We start from the raw sequence: 18,970 nt of genomic DNA, 5'->3' as shown, positions 1-18,970 counted from the left end.
CATTATTTGGATGTAACAGGGAAATTGAATGGAAGAAAGTCTGCTTGTCTGGAATTTTTCTTGAGTCTCTCCTCAGAGATGCTCAAGTTATCAGATGTGGAAGAAAGTCTGGTAGTCAGTCACACTTGTTTCACACTTGAGGGTATGAATGCCCAAAGGGTTCTCAGGAGAGGTCATTGTGAATTGGAGTAATCTTGGGGTAGCTTTAAGTAGCAGATAAGGCCCCAGACAGAATGGTTGGATCTCCCAGGAGGAGGAGAGTAATAACAAGAGAAGAGGTTCAGTGGTTGTGTGCTCCCTGGAGAGTCACAGGTTAGAAGGGACGCTTGTGCAGGCAGAGTAGGAAATATATTTATATGGCATGGGTGACTAGAGTGGATGTATTGGGCCTGAGACCCATTCTTGAGGTGCAGGATCTACAAAGTCTATGTATATAGTGTTGGGGAAGAAGCTAAGGCCGTGTTAACTTTAGCACCTTTTATGACTTTTCTGGGGTGGTTAGTAAAAATGCGCATCCTCTGCCCTTGTTCTGAGGCAAGATATCCAGGCCTCCCTCCAGAGATTCTGCTCTGTGGTGGAATTGAGGGATCTGTATTTTTAAACAGTTTTATTGAGGTATAATTCACATACCATAACGTTTACTCATTGTAAAATATAAAATTCAATATTCTAAAGCATATTCACAGGATTACACAACCATCGCCACTATCAAATTCTAGAACATTTTTGTACCTTCTGAAAGAACCTTGGCCTACCAGTTCGCTGTCACTCCCGACTCCACCCCCGCACCCAGCCAGCCACCAGTCTACTTTCTGTCTCTAGAAGTTCACCTCTTCTGGACATTTCGTATAAAGGAAATCACACAATATATGTGGCCTTTTGCGAGTGGCCTTTTTCACTTAGTGTACTTTTTTTTAACCCACAAGAATGTTTTGTTTTTGTGTTTTTTTGGGGGGGTAAAGCAGAGAATGGTAATCTGGATCAAGCAAACTATGGCAAAACCATAGGCAAGCCCCTTGGCAAGTACTATTTTAAGGTTTATGTTGTAGCATGTATCAGTACCTTAATTTCTTTTTGTCACCAAAGAATATTCCAATGTATGGTTGTACTCCCATTTTATTTACTCTAAAGTTGACAGATGTTTGGGTGGTTTCTGCTCGGTTGGCATTCATGAATAATGCTGCTGCGGACCTTTGTGAGGAAGTTACATTCCTTAGCAAGTGCCCCACTTGATTTGGTCACAGAGTTCCTGCTTCATACTTGGAGAAACACTGATCTGAGCAGTGAGTGCTGTGGATCAGCTTCTCCCACAGTATGAAGTCTCTCATTCCACATCTCCTACGAGTGCTTCTCCAGACTCTGCTGGAAGAATCACTGATTTTGAGCGAGTAGTGACTTAGTGCAAGTGATGTCCCAGAAATGAATTACATGGTCGTCATGTGCCAGGTAGGATGGATGGAAGGGGGCCATAGAGAGAAGGTAGGCAGGATAAGTTGGTTTCTGAGGTTTCCAGAAATCTAGAAGTGATTTAATTCCTGAATGAGGGTGCTGTTGCTTGTGGTGGTAATTGAAAGGAAGGGTCAAGGAGAACCTACTTCCAACAAAGGAAGAATCCTTTTAATGGTGGTTTAAAAATAATCAACAATTTATGTTTTTCACTGACTCAGACATGGTTCTGTCTAATTCTAACCTTATCTATTCCTATCATCCTGTTATTCTGAAGAACTGTATTTTTACTGACTGGGAGAGGAAATCCTGGGATCACTAACTGAAGGATATAGTGTAATTAAAAAAAAAAATTGGGTTGTGATACTTTCAAGCTTCTGGTCTGTTAGAGATGTTTAGATACTGTACAAGTCTGAGTCAGAACTGAACTTTTCAAGGTTCCGTTTTGGACTTAGAATTCTCTGAAATTCTATCTGGAAACTGAAAATAGCTTCTAGGAGGTTCACAGTCCTGAGCATCAAGCTGGTCTGCCCAGCTGTGCCTAAAGTGAAGGGGAAAGAAACCACACCTGTGAGCTATTGCAGAGCTTTAGAATATGGGGCTCTTACAACCAGTGGCCCTGATCAGGAAGTCATAGAGGTGTGTTTTGTATAATTGGATTGTCATTGGCCAGATAATCCATTATCCGTTTCTCATTCTTGCATTAGATTCTTTGACAGATATAATGAGATAACCCCTAAGATGCTCTTTGTTCTCTATATACTGCCCCCAACAAAAGCATCATTAAAAAAAAATCAGAACATGTTGATAAAACTTCATCCTACCTTCTCACCATAATCACTGTGAACACTTGAGGGTATATTCTTTGATTTTTTTTTTTTCTGTGTGAAAAATAAACATATTCCTAGTTTTGAACAAATAAGACCATGGCATAAACCTTTTATTTACCATGTGATTCCCTTATGTTGTTATTTCCCTATAAACAGTGGGTTGTGAACATCTTCCTTTGTTAACAGATCCATTTGTACAGGATTTAAAATTAGTCTTCTGTTGTATGGATGAGATAGTTTCCAATTTTTCACTCTTCTGTGCTGTGATACATGTGTTCAGACTTAATACTAAGATATTTTATGTCACATCAGAGTGTTTGCCAGTTTGAGTCTCTGTTAATAATTTTCCTGGCATCACTACACCTAGATGCTCAGGGATAAGTGTTTTGGGGCATAGTGCTATTGACCTTGATTCCTGGTAAATACATTCTGCTGAGAGGGTAGGGTCAAAGTTGTGAAGGGAGTGTTATGAGCAGTTAACTTAAAACATCCTACAGCTCTTACGAGGTAGAGAATAAAAACTTTACTTTTTTTTTTTTAAGATTTTATTTATTTATTCATGAGAGACAGAGAGAGAGGCAGAGGGAGAAGCAGGCTCCCAAGGAGCAGGGAGCCTGATGCGGGACTCAATCCCAGGACTCCAGGATCATGACCTGAGCCTAAGGCAGACGCTTAACCATCTGAGCCACCCAGGCGCCGTTTACTTTACTTTTTAGAAACTTAAATGTATATAAACATGGGAACGAATTGAATTTACAGTAATTCGTGGGGATCATTCACTTCCTGATTCTAGTTAAATACTTGTACACAATCTGAGAGTATTAGGTCGTTATGACCTGATACCCTCTAGAAAGAAGTTATACATCTGGCTGTGCACTGAGTTAGATGCACGTTGGGCATATGGGTTAAATATGTTTCCCTTCCTGTATCTTTCTGCCAAGGTCCCTAGAAGAGGATTTTGCTTATTTTTTAAGTTGTCAGTGTCATTGTTATGATCATTAAGTATCCAATAAAAAATAGGCAGATTGTACTGTGTAGATTGCAGCCCTCTGTATAAATTTCATGTGGATAGAGAAAACTGAAATGAAACACATCACCATTTTAACAGTGGAGGTTTTTTGGTGGTAGGATTATGAAGAATCACAACTTTTCTTCCTGCTTTTCTGTATTTCCAGAATTCTAGAGTGAACATGTGTTATATGTTATAATATATGGGGATGAGGGAATGAAAATATGGGACAAATATTTTTAGAAGGTTTCACATGAAGGAGGGTGCGGTGGTGAGAACCCACAAAGATAGGACTGGGTAGTTACTTTTCCACCAAGAAGGAGGCCTGCCAACCCGGAGAGAGCTCTCTGACTCCACCCTGTACTTTTCAGAGCCAGGGTTTTGGAAATCCTTTGTGCTAGTTAAGGACCAGCATAGTTAGCACAGCTAAGTACGTATGTAACAGATTTCTATTATTAGTTTATCTTTGCTCAGTCTCATTTGATTGACAGAGAATTCTCCACCCAGAAGGTTTGATTTATTTTGGCAGTTGGAAGAGGATTTTTTGGAGGGCTTGTTATCTAAAAAAAGTAAGGCTGGGGAACCTGCCTTTTCCCTACTCCCTTTAAAACAAAACAAAACAAAACAAAAAACTGTTTGGGTTGGTCCTGGTGAGCATGCCTAATCTGGGAATTAAGCAGTAAGCATGACCGGAGGGCTGGTTTTGTAAATTACCAAATCTGTTACTTAACCAGAGATGTTCTTCCATTGTTGTGTCCCACAGTTAAGGTTGAATGGTGGGAACCAGTTCTGCCAGACTTGGATAAACCCTTATCCTTTAGGTCTTCACTTTGTGTTGGGCAGTGGTTTGAAAGTATTTTCATTACAAAAATGTAAACCATCACATAGAGCAAAATAAATGGAAATATACCATGTTTCTAAAAGTTAACTTTTATCATTATAAAAATTACAGTTGCTCATTGTAGGGTACTTTAAAAACTATAAGTACAAAGGAAAAAATACAGAACTCATCATTTCATTATTCGGGGTTAACCAGTGTTAACAGTTTGAGTCTTTCATTTCAGTGTTTTTAAACAGTTAGATGTTACATATATATATTCTGACTAGCTACATTTCACTAGACGTTGTGTTGTGAGCATTTCCTCTGGGTTTTCTGGTTTACTTCTGTTTTGTAAAAGTGACTTCCTGTGGCTAGTAAGTGCTATTATTTATGGTTGGCATGGGTGCACATACCTTTTATTTTTCCCGTGGCTTCCTTAAGTATTACACTTCTAATGAATCCAGGTGTGTGTTAATTGTGATATTCTTTGTTGCTGGGCCCAAACTGATAGATTATTATGCTGATCACAGAGTTCAGTCCTTTAATTAGAGAAATGAGAAAAACAATCCAGAAGAGTTGCCCTTTGCCCAATATCATTAAATTATTTAATGGTCTAGAAATATTACCGTAGGAAACAGCTGTTACCTCTCTTTTAGGTTGAGAAACTGGGGCATTGAGAATTTAATGAACACATTTTTGAAAGAACCAGGTTGTGTTTTTTACACACTTAAGTAGGGAGGAAAGAGAGCAGTAGTTCAGTAGTTTAGTATTGAATTGACAAAACCTATATATTAACTGTATTTTTCAGCCCCCAGTTGGTGGATTTGATGGCATATGTAAGTGGTCATCATAATTCCCTCACGTATGTGTACAGAAGCCGTTACTGATGAGATGTTGACCATGCCTGCTTTTCTGTGAGGCATTAAATAATTATTTTTTCCTTTGCAGTTAAAAAAAAAAAAGGTCACTATTTAAGGAAGCATAATTTTAAGCAGAGATAATGAAGCAATTTTTGAAGTTTTGATATTTTATATTGCATATTCGGTACAAACACTTCATGGGACTTTGAAAAGCAGTAGATTCTTGGAATATTTTACAGTGTATTTGAGAAAAAAATGTTATGGCTATATATTATTTGTGTGTGTATATATATATATATATATATTTTTTTTTTTTTTTTAAACAAAGTGATGTCCTGAGTGATTAGCTAGAAAAATGAAATGGAATTTGTGACAGTTTCAAAGAACTCGGGGCAGTGGTTGTGGACAACACTAGCTTTGTTGACCCTGAAGTGTAAGCAGTCAGGGCCTGTGAACATGGCATTTACAGTGGTTCACTGACCTGCTTGCTGTCTTGGAAAAGTTCTCTTTGTAACAACCAGAGGTGCTCTTAGCAAGGCCTGCTTCCTGTGTGAGTACCTATTGTGGAGCCCTCCAGCTGAATGGGAGGTTGGTGAGAAGTGGTTTCCCACCAGCACACAATGCCTCCTCTCGGCAATGTAAATACACATTCCACATGGGGTCAGGCTACCAGCGACTGGCCAGAAGGCCCTTGCAAAGAAAGATATTTTGGAGTTCCATTTACTTATAATGGCCAGTGGAAAATTAATATGCCTGTTAAATCTATTTTTAAAAATAAAAGGGAAGTCTCTAATCTGGTATTGTTGGTTGAATACAAATCAGTTAGCTGTGCCAGTATTTTAATTTTGCTAATTTGTTGCTCTAGGAGAGGAATTCACTGTCTTGCTGACTTGTCTATATTTGAAACTTGAGTTTCTTGTTTTAAGAGTTCTACTTAAGCCACAGAAAACTTTTTTTGGATTCTTTGATGAAAGACGTAATAGGCAATGACAAAAGAAAATACGTTAGTGACCCTAGAAAAAATACTAGATCAAGTTGTCTCTGGGTTTTGAGTGGGCTCATTGAGCAGTAAGTGAAGGTCTAGAGATCAGAGTAGGTACGATTCTTACTTGGGAACGGTAACATAAATTTTTTGTGTCTTTATTCCTTGGACTTGATTTTTTTTTAACCATTTAAACTTTTATTAATAAAACAAAACTAAACTCAAGGCAACTGCTTTGTTCTTGCATCTTACCTGACCATATACCAGAGGAGTGATTTTTGATGAGGACTTAGGTGAGAACTGTGATGAATATACAGGTTCCATCAAAAGTGGGTTATTGCAATCTCTAATAAAGTTAGGTAAATGAAATTAAAAAGAGAACAGATTAAATATTAAAAATCACAGAAATCTCTCCCTCAAATATCAGGGGCCTCCTTTAACAGTCTTCAGTGTAGCTCATTTGCAGTCATAAAAAATGTATCAAGATCAATCATTATTGCACAAGCCCCAGAGGAAAACTGAGGGAACTCATGGGTAATTTTCACAGCTCCATTGTAAAGTTCAACATCACAAGGATGGTTACCTTCTTTAAACTGGACTTAAGACGCACCCAATAATGGTTGCCTTGGCCATTATTCTTCCAACTACTTCCACAGTTCCAGAGATTTCTTCAAGGTGCTCTATCAACTCAGTGGTCCCAGATTTTCCTTCTCCAAATGAAAGAAACATTTTTCCAGTAGGATATATCTCTCCAGCCTCCCTATGAAGCAGACCAGCCTGTCAATGAACTAAGCTGGCATGCTGGCATGGATGTATGACCTGGGCAACTCCCATCACGTCCACCATGATTGTGGTGCCAGTTGATCACTTGCTTTGAATGCAGGGCATGAGTCTGACCATAGATGTTGAATGGGAGTCCCATCTGGTGGGCCTGGATTTATTGGAGTCAGGTCCCACCCTGTTCCTGAACTCTAGTTTTGCTGACTGTTCCTGCGGGGGAGAACCTGGCCCTCAACATCCATTTTCTTATCCCTCCAGCCTACTGCTCTTACTTCGAGATTTTACCAAATGAATTTGTTTCACTAAAGTGCTTTAAAGAGTGAAACGTAAAGTCCTGGAGAGAAAAATCCGTGATAGAATTTGGAGAGCTTTTCATTTGCATTAATATGTTTTTTGTTCAGATTTTGTCAGGTGGATTGTGGATGTACAGAATATAAAATAGGGACCGCAATCTTTGTCTACTAGAGAGTGAATTTAAATTTTTCTTCTTTAAACAACTTAGTTTGGTTCATGGTTCTCAAAGTGTGGTGTGGGGGGGACCCTTGGGCATTCCTAAGATCCCTTTGTGAGGTTCGTGAAGTCATAACTATTAATAACCCTAAAATGTTGTCTTTTTCATTCTCCGTGCTTCTGAGTTCTTCAGTCACATTAATGGAAACATTTTCTGGTGTGTCTTTCATGCATTCTCATATGGGGAAATATGAAAATTGGAGAACACGGGTTTTGTGTCAGAGTTGAAATTAAAAATTATTTTGTTGGAAAAATTTTGAAGTCTGTTAACAGATTCAGATTTAGAATTTGTATGATTTCGGCATAAAGGTATCTTGCACGGAGCAGAACCTAGATACGTATTCATTAAATAAATGAATGCAGGCCCTCGCGTTTTCTTAACAAATTATATTAGTATAATTAATGATCTCATTATTGACAGGGGGTGTTTAGAATGTAGGCAAGCACCATACATTCAAGCATTTAGATTCATCCATTTGCACATAAACCGTGTGTATACACCAGTCATTATTTTCAACTATTGAAACCAGCCTCCTTAATGCTCTGTGGTATGTGACAGGTTTTTTTTTTCTTTTCTTGAAGAAAAAAATTTTTTTTTAAAGAATTCCACATTTTTGTAGTTTAAAAAATGTTAGGATGATTTAATAATGTGGTTTTCATACATTATCTCATTAAAATTTTATAGTAATGGGCTAATCTGAAATAGTAAGTAAATGTTCCCTAATTAGGAGTCTTTGCACCTGCTAATTTGTTTCTTTGCAAGTTTTGTCATTTCATGTGAATTTTCTGTTTCAGTACATTATAAGCTCTAAGAAACACCTGGTGTTTGCTTTGTGTTCAGTCACATTAAGTGAAATACAAAGCTGCTTATGAAAATGTCATCAATTGTAGTGATTCTTCAAGCAATAACACCATGCTTATAAACTGATTTTCAGTGTATCATATACTGTTCACTCATTGACACCACTCCCTTTCCCACAGAGGTGGAGAAAAGAATCATATTTAAAAATATATATATTTGAACCAACATCTACAGTTAGTAATGAAATGTCAGAAATCTTTGAAATACATATTTAAGTATAAATCAGACAAAACATCAATGATCTTAAGGGTGCAGATTGTTTTCCTTATAATGGATGTTAGATGACACCTATATGAGTAAAACTGAGTTTGTAAAATAAACATGGTTGAATTCTATATGAGCTGATGAGAAAGCAGTAATTTTAGTATCCTCCTGGCTGAGCAGAAATGAAGATTGAGGTGTAGGGGGGGCATGTTTTGAAGACAAATTCATCTTCTGGAACACTTAAGACTAGAAAAGAGGCCACAGCTGGGAAACCAAATTTAGACCCTGGAGCTTATCTCAGATGAAAGGTTGCATAGAGCACCGAGGTCTGCTGACTTTGTGTTGTTTCATCAGAAGTGTCCAGTGTGGATTTCGTTTTCGTTACTGAGTATAACGTTTCACTGTAATGCTGTTTAACCCCATGCCTGTATTTCTAGAATCCTAGGATTCTAGTTCAGTGCCTGGCATATAGTGGGCACTCAATAAATTATTTGTTCCAACAATGGATGATAACTTTTGTTCGGGTCCTTTGGTTTGATGCTACTTTAGAAGGTATCTTTCAACTAAGTCCTTTTGAGATCATCGAAAATAATACAATCTTGAAACCCTTGGTAGCAAAGGCCTTGTTCTAGCAGCCTCCCCAGTAACTCGCTAAGCTGCCTTTTTCTTTTGTGAAGTAATTTTGCTTTTGTATTTAGTCATAGTATATCTCCTTAAAAATCCCCATGGAGGATATCCCTTTAGGAGTTTAAAATCTGGTTTATGCAGGGTTTATTTTCCTCCCAGGTTAATTTCTAACCATCCAGACTACATGATGATACAATGAATTAGCTTAACCTTTCTTAAGCTACTTTACAAAGGTTCTAAAAATTGTTAAACCTGCACCTGGGTAAGGATACAGGAAAAACTTGGAGTTGCCATTGTGTAGGGGAGCAGTGGTCTGGATAGGAGAGAAATGTACTTTTATCAGGTTTCTTTGAAAGTTAGATTTTGAATTTTGTATCATGTGCTTGTTCAATTTAAAAAAAAAAGGGAGAAGAAAGAGTTGACACACAGTAGCCTATTAGTTGCAGGTGCACAACAGCGACTCAACAGTGATGTACATGATAATGTTTTTTTGAATTTTTAAAACCACTGACCTGTGAATTCTTCGTCAGCGTTTCCACTTTTGTGTTGGTTGTGAGATTCTTTTTTTTTTTGGTTGTGAGATTCTTGAATGTCATCATCAGCTGGCTAAGAGAGCAAGGACTCCTTACGGTCACTTTCTGTTTGAGTCTCCTTGGGCCAAGTACTCGATGGTGGCTTCATCTGTAAAAGGGGAACACTGCCTGCATCAGGTGAACGGCGTGAGGCTGGATGAGCATTAGTGTGCAGGTGCTTCACACAGTGCCTTTGCCCCACCCGGCTCTTCTCACTCTTTTCCAGAAGCAGTCAGTCAGTGCTTCTAACACACATTTCCCCCCCAAATAAAGGGTGTTAGGCGTGGCTGCTCAGTACTCAGTGGTTGTACAAAAGAGAATGTAATTCATGATACGAATCTAAAAACAGTAGTAGTACATATTGGGTTCTTTTGAAGGGGAACTAGAAGTTGTGTGAAGGAGCCCTTACTACGGATGAAAAGACTGAGACACGGAGAGCCTGTGTGGGAATACTTGGCATCACAGAGTACACATAGCACTGGGGGGGTTCCAGGCAGATGGCCGTGCCCGAGTCCTGGGTGAGGAGTGAGATTCTGGTTCTGGGAAGGAGTACATGTCTTCTGACTTCCCCCTCATCTCTTCCTACCTTCTCCTGCAGCTGGGAAGAAGATGGGGGCAGGGGTGGCAAGGCCTGAAACTGGAGGGGGCTTGAGAAACGACCTTTCCATTCTTGGACTGGAGTTTTCTAGACTTTTCTTCAATGTCCTACAGAAAAGGATCTGAAGAAACAGCCACACAAGTCAAGATGTCATTGAAAATACATATTTTCAGTTATTCTCATCCATGGATAAAGTCTGCAGGACAATTAGCTTGGATGTATGTACAGATACGTGCTCATAGCTTCGGAATGTTTCCTTGTAGGTGCTAGACTATCATCCTTGGGATGTCACATTTATTGTGCTGAGTGTAGCTGGAGTTGAGGTGTTCTAATAAAAATGTCTATAATTACACCTATAAACGTCTTTAAACATCATTTAGAAACAATGAACAAACGTTTGGTAAACTTTTTTTTTTTAAAGATTTTATTTATTTGACAGAGAGAGACACAGCTAGAGAGGGAACACAAGCAGGGGGAGTGGGAGAGGGAGAAGCAGGCTTCCCGCTGAGCAGGGAGCCGGACGTGGGACTCGATCCCAGGACCCTGGGATCATGACCTCAGCCGAAGGGAGATGCCTAACGACTGAGCCACCCAGGCACCCCAACGTTTGGTAAACTTTTTTGGTAGATGGGGCCCCCTTTCCTTTTAGTTAATATTTGCAGAACCGAGTTATTACTTAGGCATGGATGTGGATCTCAGGTCCAGAGTTTGTAAATATACAGTGACATAATTTTTTTTTTCCTTCAGGTTTTAGGCTTCCTTAAAGATTTGGGATATCTTGGGAGCGGGGTGCCATGGAGGCAGTATTTCTGGAGAATTATAAAGGTAGCCTGAGATTACTATAATGTTTACATATAATCCTTAGATATATAGACTCCTCCCCCCACTGAAAACAGTGCCTTTCTGTATAGTAATTTTGAGTTCAGACATGGCTTTGTCTTGCCGTTCAAGCAGAGGCAAATTAAAAGCACACCACAAAAGCATCTAGGTCTTCTTGAAGGCAGGACCTATATATACATTAGATTACTTGGCACCCCTCCTTGTTCCCCAGATCACCGTGGACAATTCTTTTTTACTTGTTGCATAAACCATTATTTATTGTAATCCAGGGTAGTGGCGGCGGTGGTGTTTTTCATCTAAACTCGATTTCACAGGATTTCTTTATGGATTTAAACACTGCACCTAAATATTCTGTGTTTATAATTGGAGGCAAAAGGCAAGGGTGTTTTTAAGGTTGAGAACTTTTTTAGACAACCGTGATTTAACTTCGCTAATGAACCCATATCAGACAAGAAGACAAATTCCAGACAATTTGTGCCTCAACCAACCAGCTGGGTGCATACCTCCAGGTACTGCTCATGTCTCAAGAGGTTTTTCTGCATGAACAGTTATCACCACTCCTTCTTTCATTCAAGTGGCAAGCCATGGCAAGAGTCTTTCTTCCACAGCTGTGTGGAACTCAGCTGTAAAATTAGATTTCATTGGCATAAAAACACAGTGATTACCATCACTATTTGCTCAATACATTCTTTTTCCAACATCTTATTTAGATTCTTCCTCTCTTTTATGCATAAGGCTCAGGTTCTACTTTTACAAGTAAGAGTAACTCTAGGTTTTCAGAGTTTCATGTAAACCTCTCCTAGCTTGAGTTTAATCTGTATTAAGTTGGCAGTGGTGTTTGAAACATGGTCTGTTAAGACCAGAAAGGAACCCCAAAGGCTAATCTATTACTTTTTGTCGTTCTATAAAAGAAGAAATGATGTTCAGAGTAAATGGGCAAACCCTGGATTAGAACTCAGATTCTGCAATACCCAATCTTGGGGTCGCTCTACTATATACTATTTACCATAACACACTGGTCCTTTGAACTCTTGATTGCGGAGGGCCTGTGAAAATTTCTGATAAAAATCCTTAGTCCCTCTCCATATCCTCTCCCCCACCCCCCCCACAATCTAGTTTGATTTATTAAAAAGCATAGGGGAGTGTTTGCCTGTACCCAAGTACCGTCCCAGCCCACAGAGTACGGGAGAGGTGAGTGCAAGAAAAAGCCCTCGGACCACCCCAGCTTTCTTGTGTCCAGGTTCATAAATGGCCACATGCTAATCTGCGTGGGCAGAGCCAGGCGGGGGGTGGGGGGGGCACTGGTTTCATGTTGCTGAGAAAGGGAAAGCAAAGCTCTGCTCTTGTAGTTACAGGGAAGTGGCAAAAACAGATGTGTGTTGGTTGATGAGCAGCTTTTTCTCCATTTCGGAGGTAAAGATGATTGTACTGTGTTTTGTTTGAATCCTTTCTTTCCCCTATTGTTGCTGTTGCCGTTTCCATAGTTATTAGAAAGCTGTTTCTAGTCTTGCTCAGAAGGCGAGAAATGACAACCATTTTCAGAGTTTCTAGGTCTTGAAATACCAATCAAGGGGTTTACCTTTTAAAACCAGCGTGGAGCAGTAGGGAAAGAGTTTTTTCTGATGAGGAAAATAAAATAGCAAAGGATACTGTGATATCACATTAGTTGTAGGAACGTGTATTCCTAACTTTCTTTCTCTCCCCTCATTTCTCCAACTCTCTACTCCTCCCTCTTTGTCTTTCTAAATCTTGCTAATAAAGCTTACAAAGGGAGACCACACATGAGGAATTGTTAGTCTTTGTGGCTGATGGCATACATGCATAAAAGCCATGGGTAGGAGAGGAGGTTCATGAACCTAGTTGTTTCTTTTTTTTTCTGTGCTCTGATTCTCCGTCAAAATTTGACTTTTCTGTGTTTTTATTTGTTACTACAGCCATGGCACAAACAGGTGTAAGTCAGCTGCAGAAACGTTTGTCATAATAAATTTTTATAAATTTTTATTAGACTTAGGTTTTATATTGGAAGCCATTTAGAAACTTGTACTCACCGGTAAAGCATTAGCTGCCTGATAGTTACATTGTTTTAAAAGAGAATACAGTAATTTCTTAGTAACCTCTCAAACCCTTTTGCCCCAAACACAAGCCAGCAAAGCAAAACCCCTGGCTTCTGTGATTGAGAAGTTTGTCCTGTTATCTTTTTTGACTACTGCTCTTTTGTTTTGTTTTGTTGTTGTTGTTTTGCCTTTGCAACAGGAAAAAAGTTTTTTTTCTTATTACTATTACATAAATCGCTAGAACATTTATCTGGTATGTTTATGACAATTTCCTGAAACCAGGCCTGCAATAGATTCTCACTATTAGAAGTCAGCTGGTATTTTAACTTAATTTTTTTTAAAGATTTTATTTATTTCTTTGACAGACACAGTGAGAGAAGGAACACAAGCAGGGGGGGTGGGAGAGGGAGAAGCAGGCTTCCCGCCGAGCGGGGAGCCCGATGTGGGGCTCAATCCCAGGACCCTGGGATCATGACCTGAGCTGAAGGCAGCCGCTTAACTGACTGAGCCACCCAGGCGCCCCTCAAGCTTTGATTTACCAGTGTGCCCGTGATGGTATTTTTCTCAGGCTGTAGAACAAACATGTTGCAAGCCAGTGTTTACATGCTGTCTAGATTATGTGAATGTGATTGGTTACTCTGTGTTTTATTGGAAAAGATTCAAACTTTATGGAATCATAGTTATCTTTAGTGTTATGAATTTTGAAGATTATTTATTAATATTTATTAGATTTATTTGCCCAATTGCTTTATAAGAGGTTCCTGTAATTGATGGGTTTACATCAATTTCCCTTTCATCAGGGAACCCATTTGGTTTCTGAAAGTGCATTTTAAATTGTGGAGTGGAAGCAGAAAGTTAACACTGATCGTGTACAGTCCTCTTATTGGTTCCTTTACTGCATCTGCTTTTTTAGACACTTCCCTGGGATAGTCTAGAAGTCAGTCAAAAGCCACATCAGAGGAGGGTAGGTGAAGTGAGCTCGGGAGCCCGTGCCTCAGCCCGACTTGATTTAACAGGGAGACTCCCCTCCTTTTCCTGCAGCTGGGCTGTCTCCTTCCGTTCTGATGGTTATACTTTGTTCCTTTTGGTGTTGTTACGTTTCTTTTTCTCTTGTCATCTGAAACTAATTTGGGTACTGTACTGCTAATTCACATCTTGAATTAATGTAAGGAAATTTGGGTCATTGGCCCACGGAGTGAGGGACCAGGACATTTTGTTACTAATTTGAAGGCCAGGTCCACTGACTTAGAACTCTCCCAGCAGTGATTAGGGCTTTGGTTTTTTCAAGTCAGAAAAGCTTCCTAGTATATAATTGCTTTCTCTGGCCTTTGGAAATGGATCTGCGGTTCTCTCCTCAGAATCAGGTTTTTCATGAATTTGGCCAGTATGTTTCTTGGTATAGGCTGGGGCCAGAATACCATGGAAAACCTTTTTCGACTTGGAGTGGGGGAAGCAACATAAGAGGAAAAAGTAATTAGCCAGTTGCCTAGAGTAATGTAAAAACTGAAGACCTTTTGTAATATTCTTTTAAAGTAACGTGTTCTTTAAAAGCTTTGGGGCATATTTGGACGGAGTTAAATGTCTTACTAACAGTGAGGATCTGTTCATTTTGTTTCTCAGAGTGCCCAGCCCCCACCCCTGCCGTTAGCTGGGGAGGGGCTTCTTTCCTTAATTCTGGGCCTTGCTAGCAGGTAATGAAATTGGCAAACGACTGGCTCTCATAGGAGAGGGGGAAGGTAACCACAAGTGCTCACGTGGCATCCCTTCCCTGTCAGTCAAAAGACTACAACTGGCTGGGCATGAAGCGCTTGTGGTTTTAGTGTTAGGATGTGTGGTTAGGGGGAGAGGTGGTGAAGGCCTGTGGTTGTTACCAAATTCTTTGAAATGGAAGTATGGGTAAGAACACAATGAAGAAAAGCAGCGAAACTTTGGAGCTCTGTGAAGGAAAAAAAAAGTTCAGAGGGTTAGGAAAAAACATTGTAGCAGGGGTCATCTATTTTCCATTTTTTAATCCGTATTAGTTTTGCATCACATTTTTATTCTTCATGTGTGAAGGGTAGTGGTCTAAAGAATGGGGTCCTTGCAAGGGGGACAATGTGAATGTGGCACAGCCTTGAATAAAATACCTGAGGTCTGGGATCCATTTGGTCAGCTCAGATACACATCTGTCTAGGGGAGAAGGAACCCAGACCAGGAAAATAAGTGTTTTGTCAGGGTGGTTTCTCCTGAGACTTTGTGACTATAACAAAAAACAGTCAGAGCTCAGTTTTCTGGAGGTTACCCATCTGGCTGTTCAGCTTCTTTTAGAGATGATAATCAGCAAATGATCAAGGAAGATGGTTGAAGGCACATAAGGGAGCTTCAGTGACCCTGCAGGGACCGTTCCTCTTCTGTGTGTGTACATGACTAGCAATCTGGCTTCTTAGCCCAAGGAAGATGTAAGACAGCAAATTTAGGCTATGGTCCTGAAATGCGAGGGGGGTGTGGTTTGCAGTATTGCCTAAAGAGAAAGAGGGAAAAACCAACAATTACACATAAGATCTCAAAGAAGGGGTGAATTTCTCCGGATATGTAAGGTCAGAATGCTTCAGTAAGTCCCTTAACACATCACCTTGTGACTGAACACAGGAATGTTGGGAACAATGACCCCACATCCCTAAGAAAAAAATTAAGTTATGGCCAGCATGCCCTATAATGAGGGAGATGTGCCCTTTCTATCCACAGTCATTACAGGTAAAGTAAGTTTTGTTCCTTAAAGTTAACTGTTTGGATAATAAGCCTTCCACATTTATTGCTTCATCTGTGATGCTAAATAGTATTCCATGATCATTTTAAGGGACAACTTGGCTGGCAGTTGCCTTGCTAAATAGCTGGGCATTATCTTTTGCATTACAGGCAAATGAAACTATTCTACGTATGGGCATAGAGCCTAGAAAGGGGAATTTAAATATTGCTGGCTGCGTGTACCACCCCATCTGGATGAATCTTTTACCTGATACTTGGGATAAAGTCTGGTTTACCTCTGATAAAACTCTTCGGGATTAGAAAACAGGGCTTGGATTTTAGCGGGCCAGTGGCCTAAGGACAAGAGGGTCAAAGCTTCGGTTATGGAGAAGTGAGGCTCCGTGCTAGGGTTCACAGGGGCTTTTATTCACTTTATTCATTCTTCAGTTTCCTCCATGATTAACAGTGTGGTTGATTTTAGACATTAGGAGTGTGTGATGTTTATAAATTCTCACTGATTGCTGTCTGAGTGATTGTCACAGAGTTGACTTTCTTTTAAGTACGGTTCCCTCTGTCTTCCCTTCCTGGCCCCACTCCCAGTAATCTGCAAAAGCCACTATACATCTCTGAGGTAGATAATCTATTGTAGTAGGGGGAAAAAAAAGGATTCAGGCATCTTTTTTCTTTTTAGAATAGCTGCATTACCCAAAGTTGCCTGTACAGTTTTCAAAAGCAAATACAATATAATTTTCTCCTTGTGCCAGGGGACTTGGCTTCTTTGGGTGTTTTTGTAACTCTGTGTGGGTCCCCTGCTCTCCCATCCTACATCTATAGGACCTTTGTAGGCCTTAGGTCTGTTCCCTTATCCCACAGTTGCAGAGCCTGGAGTTTATGGACCTGACATGTGTGCTTCAGACTGTTCCTGTTAATAGCAAGTGCCATTGTTTAACTGGGCACCAACCAGAAGTTTTCTTAAATTGGAATTGTCACTGTTAGATACAGTGTTGGCGTTGAGATATTCTTTGGTATGAGGGACGGGACCAGGAATGCCTGAATTTGGTTTCAGATTGCAACTATCTCCTGCTACCCAGTACCTGCAATTATCCCTAAGAGACCGTGAGAAATGGGAGTAAAATAGCACTGGTTAATTGGATTTGAGTCTCAAACCCCAATACTGAAAAATCAGGCAGCTGGGTTGGACCATATGGAGCATAAGGAGCTACAGCCCAGAGCAGGTCCTAAGGACCTCAGTCCTGTGCGTATCCCCCCCGCCCCCGTTCATTATTTACTCTTCTCTGGCCTCATGGAAGGACCTAGAGGCCGAAGGGACCTAGGGGCAAGCCCTGAAGTCGGTTTGCTCCTGCTGCCTGTTGGGGTGTGAAAAGAGAAGCAGGTTCCATCCTTGGGCTCGTCTCTGAGATGACCGCTGGGACTGCCCATGTGGCAAAGGGCTCTGGCCCCTCACCACTTTCACAGGGAAGGGAGAGAAGACAGAGCCGTAATCTGCACTGCAATCTGCACCACAGCCTCACCAGCAGAGTGCCTTGGAACTCTTCAGCTGGAAGAGAGTGCTTCTTCACCCCAGAGGCTTTATACTCAGACCCCTGATGTAAATTACTGCCCTGTTTATCCAGCCTGCAATTTGGAAGAAACATGAAATAAAACATTCCACTTAAAAACAAGCCTGTGTAATATCAGCAGTCTGGGGAGAGTAGCTGTCCTTTTCCTCATGCATTAGGAAGATGAAGTATATTAGAAATAAAATTGAAATGGACATCGGTTCTCCCTCATTTGACCTACTCAATCAAACAGTGATGTCATGATAGTGTCAATGGAATTATCTTAATTTTACTGTGCAAAAATCTGTTTCCTTCATCACGATAAACTGTTGGGCTTTGGGTTTTGTACTTTTATTTGCTTAGGAACCGAGTAATTGCCTCATAAAACAGCATGATGGTACTATTAACACTGAATTATAAGACCTGTTATTATAGAATGTGCTTCCCTAGTTGGGACAAGACTTCGTTGTTTGGTGCTTAAAATAATTAGTTTCTCCAAATGGGGTTATAATGAACAATGTAAAATTTTACCTTTTTAAAATAAAAAAAGCTTACAGTCTCTTGGGTGTCTTTTATGCATCATTTGATACTTCCAGGGAAGGAGTTTCTTTTGGGTGGGCTTGTGGGAGAGGGAAATATATTTAATGTTCAGAATGGAGGGGGTTAAGAATGAGAAAAATATTTTATTTCTGTCACACCTGAGACAAATTTGAGACCATTAAAGGATTTATCCCACTGTTTTGCCTGATTTGGGTATTGGGATGTTGGATATTGGGATTCCCAATTGGGGTTTGGATCAGATATCCTGGATTTGATATTTGGGGGGATGTAATTATGAGCGATAAATGTATATGTCTGTCTGTTTCTGAATGGATTGAAAATGTGTGTTTGTTTTGTCATCTTTGCCCATGATATTAAACTTTATGTGCCATACATTTTTTGGCATAAGTGAAGGATATGTAAATGCTTCTTAAAGAACAAGTTATAATTTTAAATAGGAATTTGTTGTTACTTTCCCACTGTTGAATTGGAAAGCTTGTTTTTGGTAGCAAGTACCATTTTGGAATGACAGTGGGCTTTGTGCTGTCTTGAATAGTTGTATGAAAATCATTTATTCTGTGGAAGCAAGAGGATCTGCCCTTCAGCCCTACTGTGCACGAGGTGCCATGGGTTCTGTCTGAGAGACAGGGAAGTTCAAGATCTGCACGGTGATAAGGACATAAATGCACAGCAGGTTAAATTCAACTCAAGGAAATGAGGAGAGAGAGATAATTAGAACATGATTAATTACCAAATTAGTGGCAGGGCCAGAAATTGCAACAATTTCGGTATAACCTCTGTTAACTTACTTGGATTAACTGCTTATGAACAGTATTTTGATCCCAACGAAAGGGAACACCTGTTTTTATAGGTCATCCTTTTTGGCCTTATTTTCTGTAATTAAAGATAATGCTACCACCAGTTTTTGTTTGACACTTGACCTTCTTACAGTACTGTCTCGTTTTAGCCCCAGAAAGATCCCTGGAGGAGGGTAGTTACTATTATTCATATATTTAAAAACTTATTTAAATGACAAAGTCTAGGTCTGGGAGGTTATGTTTACACGGCTGCTTGGAGGCTCAAGTCAGTCGTCTCCTAGTTCAAGCCATTTCCTTGCTTCGGCTTTACCCCTCCTTGGGGTCTGGCACAGTAA

At 40.0% G+C, this 18,970-nt stretch overlaps 1 protein-coding gene and 1 pseudogene across 8 annotated transcripts in view; one reads left to right on the top strand and one right to left on the bottom strand.

Moving 5' to 3' along the window:
* FNDC3B (fibronectin type III domain containing 3B) overlaps positions 1-18,970 on the top strand; it is a 342,865-nt gene that overhangs the window by 54,413 nt on the left and 269,482 nt on the right. The window lies entirely within an intron of this gene.
* On the bottom strand, positions 6,441-6,793 carry LOC114206998 (replication protein A 14 kDa subunit pseudogene; annotated as a pseudogene).

Source organism: Eumetopias jubatus, unplaced genomic scaffold, assembly GCF_037043125.1.
Source record: "Eumetopias jubatus isolate StellerSeaLion01/CBP00866 unplaced genomic scaffold, mEumJub1_p1.0 scaffold_1, whole genome shotgun sequence".
NCBI lineage: Eukaryota > Metazoa > Chordata > Mammalia > Carnivora > Otariidae > Eumetopias > Eumetopias jubatus.
The sequence above is the reverse complement of the archived record's forward strand: the minus strand, read 5'-3'. Positions and strand labels throughout refer to the sequence as shown.